This window comes from Dipodomys merriami, unplaced genomic scaffold (assembly GCF_024711535.1).
Source record: "Dipodomys merriami isolate MVZ:Mamm:240054 unplaced genomic scaffold, mDipMer1.0.p SCAF_58, whole genome shotgun sequence".
Taxonomy (NCBI): domain Eukaryota; kingdom Metazoa; phylum Chordata; class Mammalia; order Rodentia; family Heteromyidae; genus Dipodomys; species Dipodomys merriami.
The window spans coordinates 5,923,702-5,933,688 of record NW_027206157.1 but is presented as its reverse complement, the minus strand read 5'-3'; the positions used below and the strand labels follow the sequence as shown (position 1 = coordinate 5,933,688).

The 9,987-nt window shown below is 42.6% G+C and overlaps 1 pseudogene; it reads left to right on the top strand.

Annotated features, from left to right (window-relative positions):
* Nucleotides 1–1,178: 1,178 nt before the first annotated feature.
* On the top strand, nt 1,179–9,051 carry LOC138813052 (leucine-rich repeat-containing protein 14B-like; annotated as a pseudogene).
* Nucleotides 9,052–9,987: the final 936 nt, after the last annotated feature.

Genomic DNA, 9,987 nt, shown 5'->3' with positions numbered 1-9,987 from the left:
CTGGGCACTATTCCTGAGCTTCTTTTTCTCTACCACTTGAGCAACACCATCAGTTCCAGCTCTCTCAGTTTATGTGGTACTGAGGAATTGAACCCAGGGCTTCATGCATGCTAGGCAAGCACTCTACAACTAAGCCACATTCCCAGACCATTTTCTGTATTTTTTTTAAGTCACAGTCATTGTAGAAGGCATGAAGCAGTATCTTCCTGTGATTTGATGGCATTTTCCTAGCAACTTTGGGGTTGCTTAGTGGTGCTTTATCTCTCTGCTTTGAAGAAATGTTTGTTGAAGTTCCACAACTATTTTAAAGTGAATTTCCTTTTGTGTTACTTGATTGAGGAGTTCTTCATATATTCTCTGAGGTTAAAATCTATAATATATAGTTATTTTCTCACATTATTTAGGTTTTTTTTTTAACTTTCTTGGTAATGAAACTTGGTCTGTTTAAGAATAGTATCTAATTTTTTTCTTTGGATAAAAAGGGATACAAAAGTTCTTAAAATAATAATAACAGCCATAATTAAAAATGCCATGGGTTTTTCTCTCAGAGGTTCATTGTTCTTAGTGTATAATAGATTAATTAACCTCTTTTCTTGTGTGTGTACATGAAAGCTGCTTTTAGTTAGGACCTCTAGAATTTTTCAGAGGTTAAAAATGATAAAATTTGATAAAACTAAGTATTTATTTCACTTATATCACAACTTTCTCTCCTCAACCTGAGTAATTATTTATACTATACTATTGGAGTTAGCTAATATTAATTAGAGGAAGGACTTTTTATCAAAGGAAGGGATTGCATAAGTTGTGGGAATACATGATGTATTGAGGAATACTTACAGGCTTCTGATATATTTTAGAAAAAAATTAAATTTAAGAGAATCTTCATCAGGCTGGGAAGTTGGCTCAGGGGTAGAGTGCTTGCCTGGCATGCCTGAGGCCCTAGGTTCAATTCCTCAGAATCACATAAGCAAAAAGAAAAAAGCCAGAAGTGGCATTGTGGCTCAAGTAGTAGAACGCTAGCCTTGAGCTGAAGAGCTGAGGGACAGTGCCCAGGCCGAGTTCAGGCCCCACAACCAGACCCCCCCCCACAAAAAAAGAGTATCTTCATCATAGAATCTACAGAAGTTAAATGAGTCGTGAACAAAGTTGAAGTTTGCCCAAACGCACAGAGTACAGAGATGAGACCAAAGTGGGTAAGTACTACCTGGATCTCCTTACTGTGAAATATCCTCCACATATTAATGGGATAAATGGAATTTTTCCCAAGCACACACAATTCATACCCTCAAGATAGAAGCGATTCCATTCAAGTATAGGCTTTGGAGGAATTTAACATTCAACAATAATTTTAAGAGATTCTTGATTATAGTAGACAAAAAGGATTATATTGACCTTTCAGTCTCAAAGCTTTATCCCTATTAGAAAATCTTCAAAAAATGATTTTGTGACTTTGGAGAAAATAATTAACTATATATTTGGAAAATAAGTTCATAAAATGAAGAGTTGATGCGGAGTTATGAAAGACTTCATACTATTTTTCAAAGTCTCTTGGAATCAAAATCTCTTCTCAGTGTATTGAGAAAGTAGAAATGTATCTAGTGTTAGAATCATGGATACCTAAAACATTGAGTCATCCCAAAATTCATTGTATCCCTGAAAAGTACATAGAGTTCTAGTATCTTAATGGCACTCTCATGTGGAACCCAACTATTTGTCTTGGCATTTAAAACTGGGGAAGTGTTTTCCAGGGAATGAACCTTTAAAATATTCTTTTCTAAATAAAACAAAGGAAAAATCTTTCTTAAATAATTCTTTAAAAGGATTATCAGCTGCAGAGATCTGACCTTATGGGTATCCGGGATGTGCAGGTACAGCAATGCCTTTGTGGAAGGGCTCTGGGAATATGGAGCCACACTGAGCTCCTGGCTAGAATATGCTACCAACTACAGGCAGAGCCCTGTGCAGTTAGGTGACCTATTGAAGTCCTCATTTATTTCTTTGTCATTGAAGGCAACTTTTTCTTGGGGGGGGGGCGTCCGGTCGTGGGGCCCTTCTGGGCCTGGGCACTGTCCCTCAGCTCTTCAGCTCAAGGCTAGCGCTCTACCACTTGAGCCACAGCGCCACTTTCGGCTTTTTTCCTTTTGCTTATGTGGTGCTGAGGAATCGAACTCAGGGCCTCAGGCATGCAAGGCAAGCGCTCTACCACCGAGCCACCTTCCCAGCCCATTGAAGGCAACTTTGAGATAGTGGTGCAGGCCCTGGAATCAGCAGGTATGGCTGCTCTGCAAATGCACTGCCCCTCATTCAGGGAAGACAGCTTGAGCCCTGGGCAGCTTCTGCAGGTGTTAGGCCTAGCCAGGACAGGTTAGCTGTGCAAGCTGGAAGTTGCCCACAATGTGCGGCTACATGCTGGCATGTGCAGCAGTTGTTAGCCCAGGTGGGATTCCCTCGTCTGACTTCACTCATCCTCCCCATTAAGGCCTTTGACACACCCTTCACTTCTGTCCCAACTTCTAAGCATGAAGACTGCCTCCTTGGCTCCATCTCCTGAGAGCTCAGTCACATGACTTACCTGATAGAGCTGAGTGTGGCCCTCTCCATGCTGACAGGGAAGATCCAGATTCTCCTAGGGTGAATCTCAGATACTGAAAGGAGGAGGGATGGGTCAAGCACTCTGGTCATTGGCTTCACAGGCTGTAGGGGCACTGAGTGATAGGTAGAAGAACAGCTTATTCACAAAGCCCCAAGCTCAATGCTCTCTGGAGCTGCACATAAGAGAGCACAAAAGAGAAATAAAGAAGTTGGAGGACCAGGAGTGATCCAGAATAGTGAGGGACCTCAGGGGACTGCTTCTAGTTAGAAAGAGACAATGTGTAAGGTAGGCATCAAAACCAGGCTTGCAATCCCAACACTCAGAAGCCTGAGGAAGAAGGAAAGTGAGTTCAAGTCCAGCATGGATAACATGGGGAGACTGCCTCAAAAAACAAGGTCTGGAGGTGTAGCTCAAATATTAGAGTACCAGCCAGTGAGCAAAAGCATCAGATACTGAGTTTGAATGGTGTCTTGGTCTTCAAAATAAGAAAAGAAAGAGAGAAAGAGATAGACAAGAGAGAGAGAGAGAGAGAGAGAGAGAGAGAGAGAGAGAGAGAGAGAGAGAGAGAGAGAGAGAGAGAGAGAGAGGAAGAAAGAAAGAAAGAAAGAAAGAAAGAAAGAAAGAAAGAAAGAAAGAAAGATAGAAAAAAAGAAAGAAAAAAGAAAGAAAGAAAAAAAAAGAAAGAAAAAAGAAAGAAAGAAAAATGAGGGCTAAAATGTGCCTTGATGCTACAGTGTTTGACCAGCACATGAAAAACCCTGGCTGTAATCCCTAGCATAGATAGGAGGAAGAGTGGGGGAAAGCAAGAAGAGCAGGACAGAGAGGGAAAGGGGGAGGGGGAAGGGAGAGGGAGAGGTCTCTGTGAAAAGAACATGCTAACTAATGGGTCTAGAATGTTGCTTTATAAGGCAAAGCTAACTATAGTGACTCCTGTAGCTGTCTATTGTGGTGCAAAAAAGTTCCCAACACTGTGTGACTGGCATTATCTCAGGTCAGGTATAGAAATCTGGCTCAGCTGGGTGACATGAGGTTGTTGTCAGCTGACTGTGGGACTGCAGTGTCACCCTGGCCTTTCTGAGCAGATATTAACCCAAGATCATTCATGGGAATTGGGGGAATGCCTGGCCTCCTCCATAAGCAGGATTATCATAAGGTCTTAGCTAATAGTTTCACCCATTTGCAGTTATGATATCAAGAGGGGCATGCACAGACAGTGAGGGACTCAGTCAGAGACAGGGCCCAGCTGCCCCTTTGCTGATGCTTGCTTCCAACACTATCTAAATCAGAATTATTGGATTGTGGATATGGTGCCTCAGTTGGGGATGTCTGGCTTTCCCTTCCTGGCTCTATAGTAATGGATTCTTCTATTGTTAGAGTAATGGCTCTTTTTTCTTACTAATGCCTCATTTCCTCTGTAGCAAGCTCTCAGAGTGGATGTTCTCTCCAGGATCATGTACATAACTCCTTTCATATGAAAATGGTTGTTGATAAAATCTGCCATTTAGGTGAGATGAAGACAAAGGTTTCGTTGGTTCAGGTTAATTCTGAACCACACAGCAAGCCCAGCAGCTGTAGACTGTCTGAAAGCAAGGGAGCCAGTCTGCATCCCAGTGAACCATATTTATGGACACAGACATTTGCATTTCATGTAGCATCATGTGTCACAAACTATTTTCATAGACTGCATGCAGTCAGGTAAGAACAAGACTTGCCCTGCAAGGTGTAGTCTTTGTTCTCTGTGACAGACAAGCAGATGGATTGCTCACATCCATTGTTGCTCACATGGAACTCCCCTGATTAGTGCTGATTATTCCATGTTCTACAGCCCGTTCAGGACATGATTGAGAATGCTGGACCTGGCCAATTGTGCTCTGAACCATGTGGACATGAACTTCTTGGCAGACTGTATCCATGCTGCCCAGCTGGATGTGTTGCACCTCAGTAGACACAATCTGCTTCATTTATATCCCTCTACTTTCCTCAAGCTCCGGCAACAGGTTGCCCAGATAGTGCGGGTGTGGACCCCAGTGGAGTGTGCTATTACCCATAGCTATGTGGTCATGATGATCCTGGGCCTGTGTTCCTGCCTCTATCTCTAGGAGCTCAAGTTCCTTGCTAACCTGCTGTGAGCCTGCACCCTCAAGCGCCTCTTCTCTGCACTGTGTAAACTCCCTGAACTTCATTACATGGAGTTCCTGTTGCCTAAGAAATACTACCTGGAGAGTACCAGGATGAGCTGGCCATGTCCACATATGATCAGTAGAAATATGCTTGATTGCAGAAGAGCTGCATGCCATGCTACTATGGGCCAAGCAGGAAGACATCCCCACCTCCCACCACTTTTCTGGAGTTTTCACCCAATAGTTAATGAGACCAGCCATGAGCTTGGTGCTTTCTTGTTTCAAACTTTCAAAACTGCTTTACAAAACTTTCCCAGGGGCTGGGAAGGTGGCTCAGTGGTAGAGCGCTTGCCTTGAATGCTCGAGGGCCTGGGTTTGATTCCTCAGCACCACATAAACAAAAAGAAAACCCCGGAAGGGGCGCTGTGGCTTAAGTGGTAGAGTGCTAGCCTTGAGCTGAAGAGCTGAGGGACAGTGCCCAGGCCCAGAGTTCAGGCCCCACGACTGGACCCAAAAAAAAAAAAAAAAAGAAAACTTTCCCAGAACATTAAAACAAGTAGAGTAGGCCCTTGAATTGTGCTAAGGAAATGTCTTGCATTTCAACCAGCCCTGTTGCCCAGAGATCAATCCCTATATCAGATCCTAAGGCTAAGATGTAAGCAACTGTAGTTTCAATGAAAAACCTTTGTTAGAGAAAGCTGTAGATACACATGACAGACAATGTAGGAAGAAAACATGCCTTCTAAATGTGACATCGGAAGCCCTGGGGTTCAATTCTTTTTCCTTTTTTGTGCCAGTCCTGGGGCTTGAACTCAGGGCCTTTGCACTGCCCCTGAACTTCTTTTACTCAAGGCTAGCACTGTACCACTTGAGCCACAGCACCACTTCTGGTGTTTTCTGCTTATGTGTTGCTGAGGAATCGAACCCATGAATTCATGCATGCTAGGGAAGCATTCTATCACTGAGCCATATTCCCAGCCTCCTGGGATTCAATTATAGGACTAGGTGAAGCTGTTACAGCAGAGGTCCAGGCATTGTGGTAGAGTGTTCAATTGGACCTAGGGCAGCATGTGCTGGAAGCAGTAACAGGGAAAATTCAGATCACTTGTCACAGAATACAAATAAAAGGTAATGGGTACATTTCTTATCAAGCATTGTTGCCTCCCACTTTGTTTCCTCTTACCATCCCTAATAAGAAATGTACTCATTACCTTGCTCATGTACTCATGTAATTGTAACTTCTCTGTAAGGTATTTTCACAAATGCGTGTGTGTGTGTGTGTGTGTGTGTGTGTGTGTGTGTGTGTGTGTGTGTAAATACAAATAAAAGAAGATCTCATAGAAAAACAAGCAAGAGAAAAAGACTGAAAATGAAAAGTAAAATGGAAAGGGAACCCGACTTTTGGGCCTAGCAGAAACTCAGCAGATCTGGTAGGAATTGTTCTGCATGGTGTGGCAATATTTCCTGGAGAATGTTTGCAGGGAATAGAAGCAGGGCTGGTTTTTGGTTGTTACCAGTGGCTTTGTGCTTGTTTTGCTCTGCATCCAGCTCAGTGAAAGCCTGATTTGAGGGTATCTCATGAGTAAGAGATGCTCCAGTATTTCTTAATAAAATTCATATTCCATTTTCTGCTGAGCAGCTAGATTCATTTGACCACCAGCCTCTACCACTCCCAAGCCTTGTCCTTTGGTTCTACTAATCAGAGCCAGCCCTAGCTCTGGGAACAGGCATTAGAACTCTATTCTGTTACAGTAACATTCTTACCTGCCAGTGGCAGTCAACAGAGAGACCCAGTTCTCCTTTAGAGATGCCAGAGACCTTCTGCAGCTAGCTGAATCACAACTAGCTACCAACACTTTTCTGTTCAAGAGTTCCGATGACTCTAACAGAAGTCACATACTGGGGACTCTTTTCATTGCTCTCACTAAAACGCCACAGCACTGTATAACCTGATGTCCCCACATTCTGCTGCAGGAAAGGTAACAGGCTGGAATCTGTGCAATTTGGCTTGAAAAATTTGTTACAGTGAGTGAAAGATTGATTCCTGCCTAATTCCTCCAGCTCAAGCAAGACACCAGGTACAAGAAAACAAGCGTGGCCACATGCCTGTCAGCAGGCAGGTTCCAATCAGTGCCTGGCCAAGGATATAACACTTGGTCCCCAGGGGACAATAGCCCTTCATCCAGTGTAGAACATTCAACTTGTGGGCCTGGTCAAGGAAGTCTCCTTGTGGCCTAAGAGAGCATAAGCCACTTTTTATTTTCTGCTTCTTTGTGAAAACAAGCCCTATATAAGTCCATCCAAAATATTGTCCCTCAAACAACCTCCAAACCTGAAAGGTCTATGCACCTTGCTGGCAATAAACAGTCCCCACCTGTTGATCATTGAGTCTGGCCTATTCCTTTTCTGTTTTCCTCCATTTTCTTAACAGTGAGAATGCTGAAACAGGAATGTGGGTTCAGGAGACAATCATTCCCAGGTTGCCAATGGATGTTCATGGCTACTTCTAGATTTTAGGTCTGATCCTACTCTATTCTTACTTTGAGATTACCTGAGATATCCTTAAAACAAATTCCCCTCATTAGTGTCTAAGACAACTTAATCACTGTTATTTCAATTCTTACAGGGTCTGAGAATGAGTCCATCAAAGCGGGCTTAGAGATTAAAGAAGTTTGTTAGGTGTTACAGAAGTTGTCCTGCCAGGGACACAGTGTAGACTTGGGAGCTAACACTATGACCCTAAACATGAACACAGCCTAGGCTAATGAAGGCAAAAAACACAAGCAGGTACAAGCTGCAAAGTTCTATTAGTATGATAACATCAACTTTTTTTTCCAAACAAGGGACTTTTACAATGGCAATTTCCTGTTATTTCATTCCTCAGTTTCAAGCAAGAGATTATTGCATTCCTCAGTTCCCCATAAGAGGTTAATATTCTGACTCAGTGTCATTGCTTGGTCTTGGGGTCTTTAATCCTAAGAGATCCTTACATTCCCCTTTCTTTTTGTAACTGAGTCAAATTCTTGACTCTTTTTCCTGACTCAGGAGGCTGTACTGGGCCTGAAGGGCCATCAGCTTGACAGTCCCAATTATTTTTTCTATAAGTGATATCAAAGACTTAACCACACAGGAACCAGTAATAACAAGTAGAAGAAATAGTATAATTGCTGGTGGCTAGGGATACTAGCCACCAGGCCAAAAGGCTTTGAACCCATACTAGATCTAGTTTAGCAGATGGATGCTGGTGGAGTCCTTCACACAGTTTACCTACAACCTTTATGTTTTCTTCTCCAGCCGTGATTCATTTACACAGTATCAGCACTCTTCCCTTAGAAAAACATAGGTTCCCTCTTTGGAAGCTGTGAGAAGGTCTAGTGCCGTATGATTCTGCAAGGCCACCCCCGCTAGAGAGTTCAGTTGTCTTTGTATGCATGCCAGAGACACTGAAGAGGCATGAGTATCCTCATCTACCCTCTCCTCAAATTCTTGAGCAAGTTTTAAACTATGTCTTACAGCACCTCCAGCAAAAGCTGCTCCTCCAACAGAGGTAACCAGACTCACCCCTAACATTATAGGAATAAAATCTGTCCTCTTGGTTAAGAGGTGGCATAACAATCTCTGAAAATTTTCACTTTTGGTATAAAGATTTAATTGGGGAACTGCTGTTATCAAAATCCAAGAGGCCAAGGTTGGATTAATGTATGACCATAGGCTTCCATTGCACCAGAACATAGTAGGAGAAGGGGTGTGACATCAAGATACCTGAAGCAGTTTGTCATATTCCACAAGTTGAGTTGGTTGGTAAAATTAAATTGCTACAATCAGGGACATTACAATAGCAGAAGTAAGAAAACTGTCCCCTTGTCTCTGATTTTAAACTGCCAGTGGTAGTTAACATCATTTAGAGCACAGAAGCATAAATGAAAAATTATGATGAGATAAGTCTTAGCTTGAGAGGCTTTTCAGGGTCCATCCATTTGTCTCTTCTGGTAGCAGGGCCACCTTAAGTGGTGAAGCGTGGATCCAGGACCAGATCCCATTCACCTTGACAGTGGTTGGAGCTGTTAGGATAGCAGTATAAGGTCCTTTCCACTGAGGATAGTTAGTTTTTTTTATGTCATATGACCCACACAGTGTCTCATGATCAGTAATTAGGTCCAACTACAGGGGCTGCCTGCAGGAGTGCCTGAAATTGGGAATGGAGTTCCTGTTGAACAGTCTGCAGTGCCTGTAAAGACTGGAGCAGTCATCTATGTCAACATTGCAGTTTTTAAGCGAGGATACAAGAAGGATGGTCTGCCAAACATCATTTCACAGGGCATAAACCCTTTGGAATAGACAATGCAATGGGAGCGCAAAAGGGCAAAGGGAAGGAGTCATTCAGTCATGGTAAATTTAAGAGAATCCCCTCTCACAACGAGTCTACCTGGCTGCTCTAATTAGCTAAACCAGCATCTAGATTGAAGTGGGTATATCCTTCCTCCCTACCATACAGATAAACATAAAGAATAGTTCCACATCAATTCACCCATCATGACTCTATGTATATGAAAGCTAGTTTAATTTCATACCAACTTACTCATAAGCTTCATTTTTAAGACATACTCCTACCATTTGTTACATACTTAAACTTTCTGGGGTTTGTCTTCTTCCCCTTTTCACTGTGACAAACATTTTAAGACAATCCTTATTTTTATATCTTTTTTTTTTAATCCAGATGAGATTTTTTTTCAATTCCTTTCTAAGGCTTTCTTTACTACACTTTCTTTCCCTGAGTTTCTTTGTGGCTTTTGGGCCCATTTTGCTTCTTTGGCTTGAGGAACCAGGTTATCAGAACTGCCTCAAGGCATCCCTTGGGTGGAGAATTTTGTTAAATTTTTAATTCTAATAGCAGGGGTGAGTTTCATTCCTCCTACTACCTCCATTGATAAAGATCTCTCCTTTATAGCTATTGTTGGAAGCGGCCTTTTACCACACCCAAACCAAGCAAGGATTTGATTGTAGAGTGGATTTCTAGTTTCCTAATCCTTGAAGTGCCTGAGGCAAGCCAGTGATATCATCCTTGCCCTCAATATCTACTGTGGGAATAGAGAGAGTTACTGGATATCACTGAAATAATATACCACAGACTCAGTTTCAGCAGATCCAAAGCAGCTTTCCACTGGGAAGCAGTCAGAGGTGATGGAGTCAGGCAGGAGTCCAGTCCACTGTCACTATGGTCAACATGGTCAGGATGACAACATAGATTTCCTTCCAGATGACTATAAGGCCGTC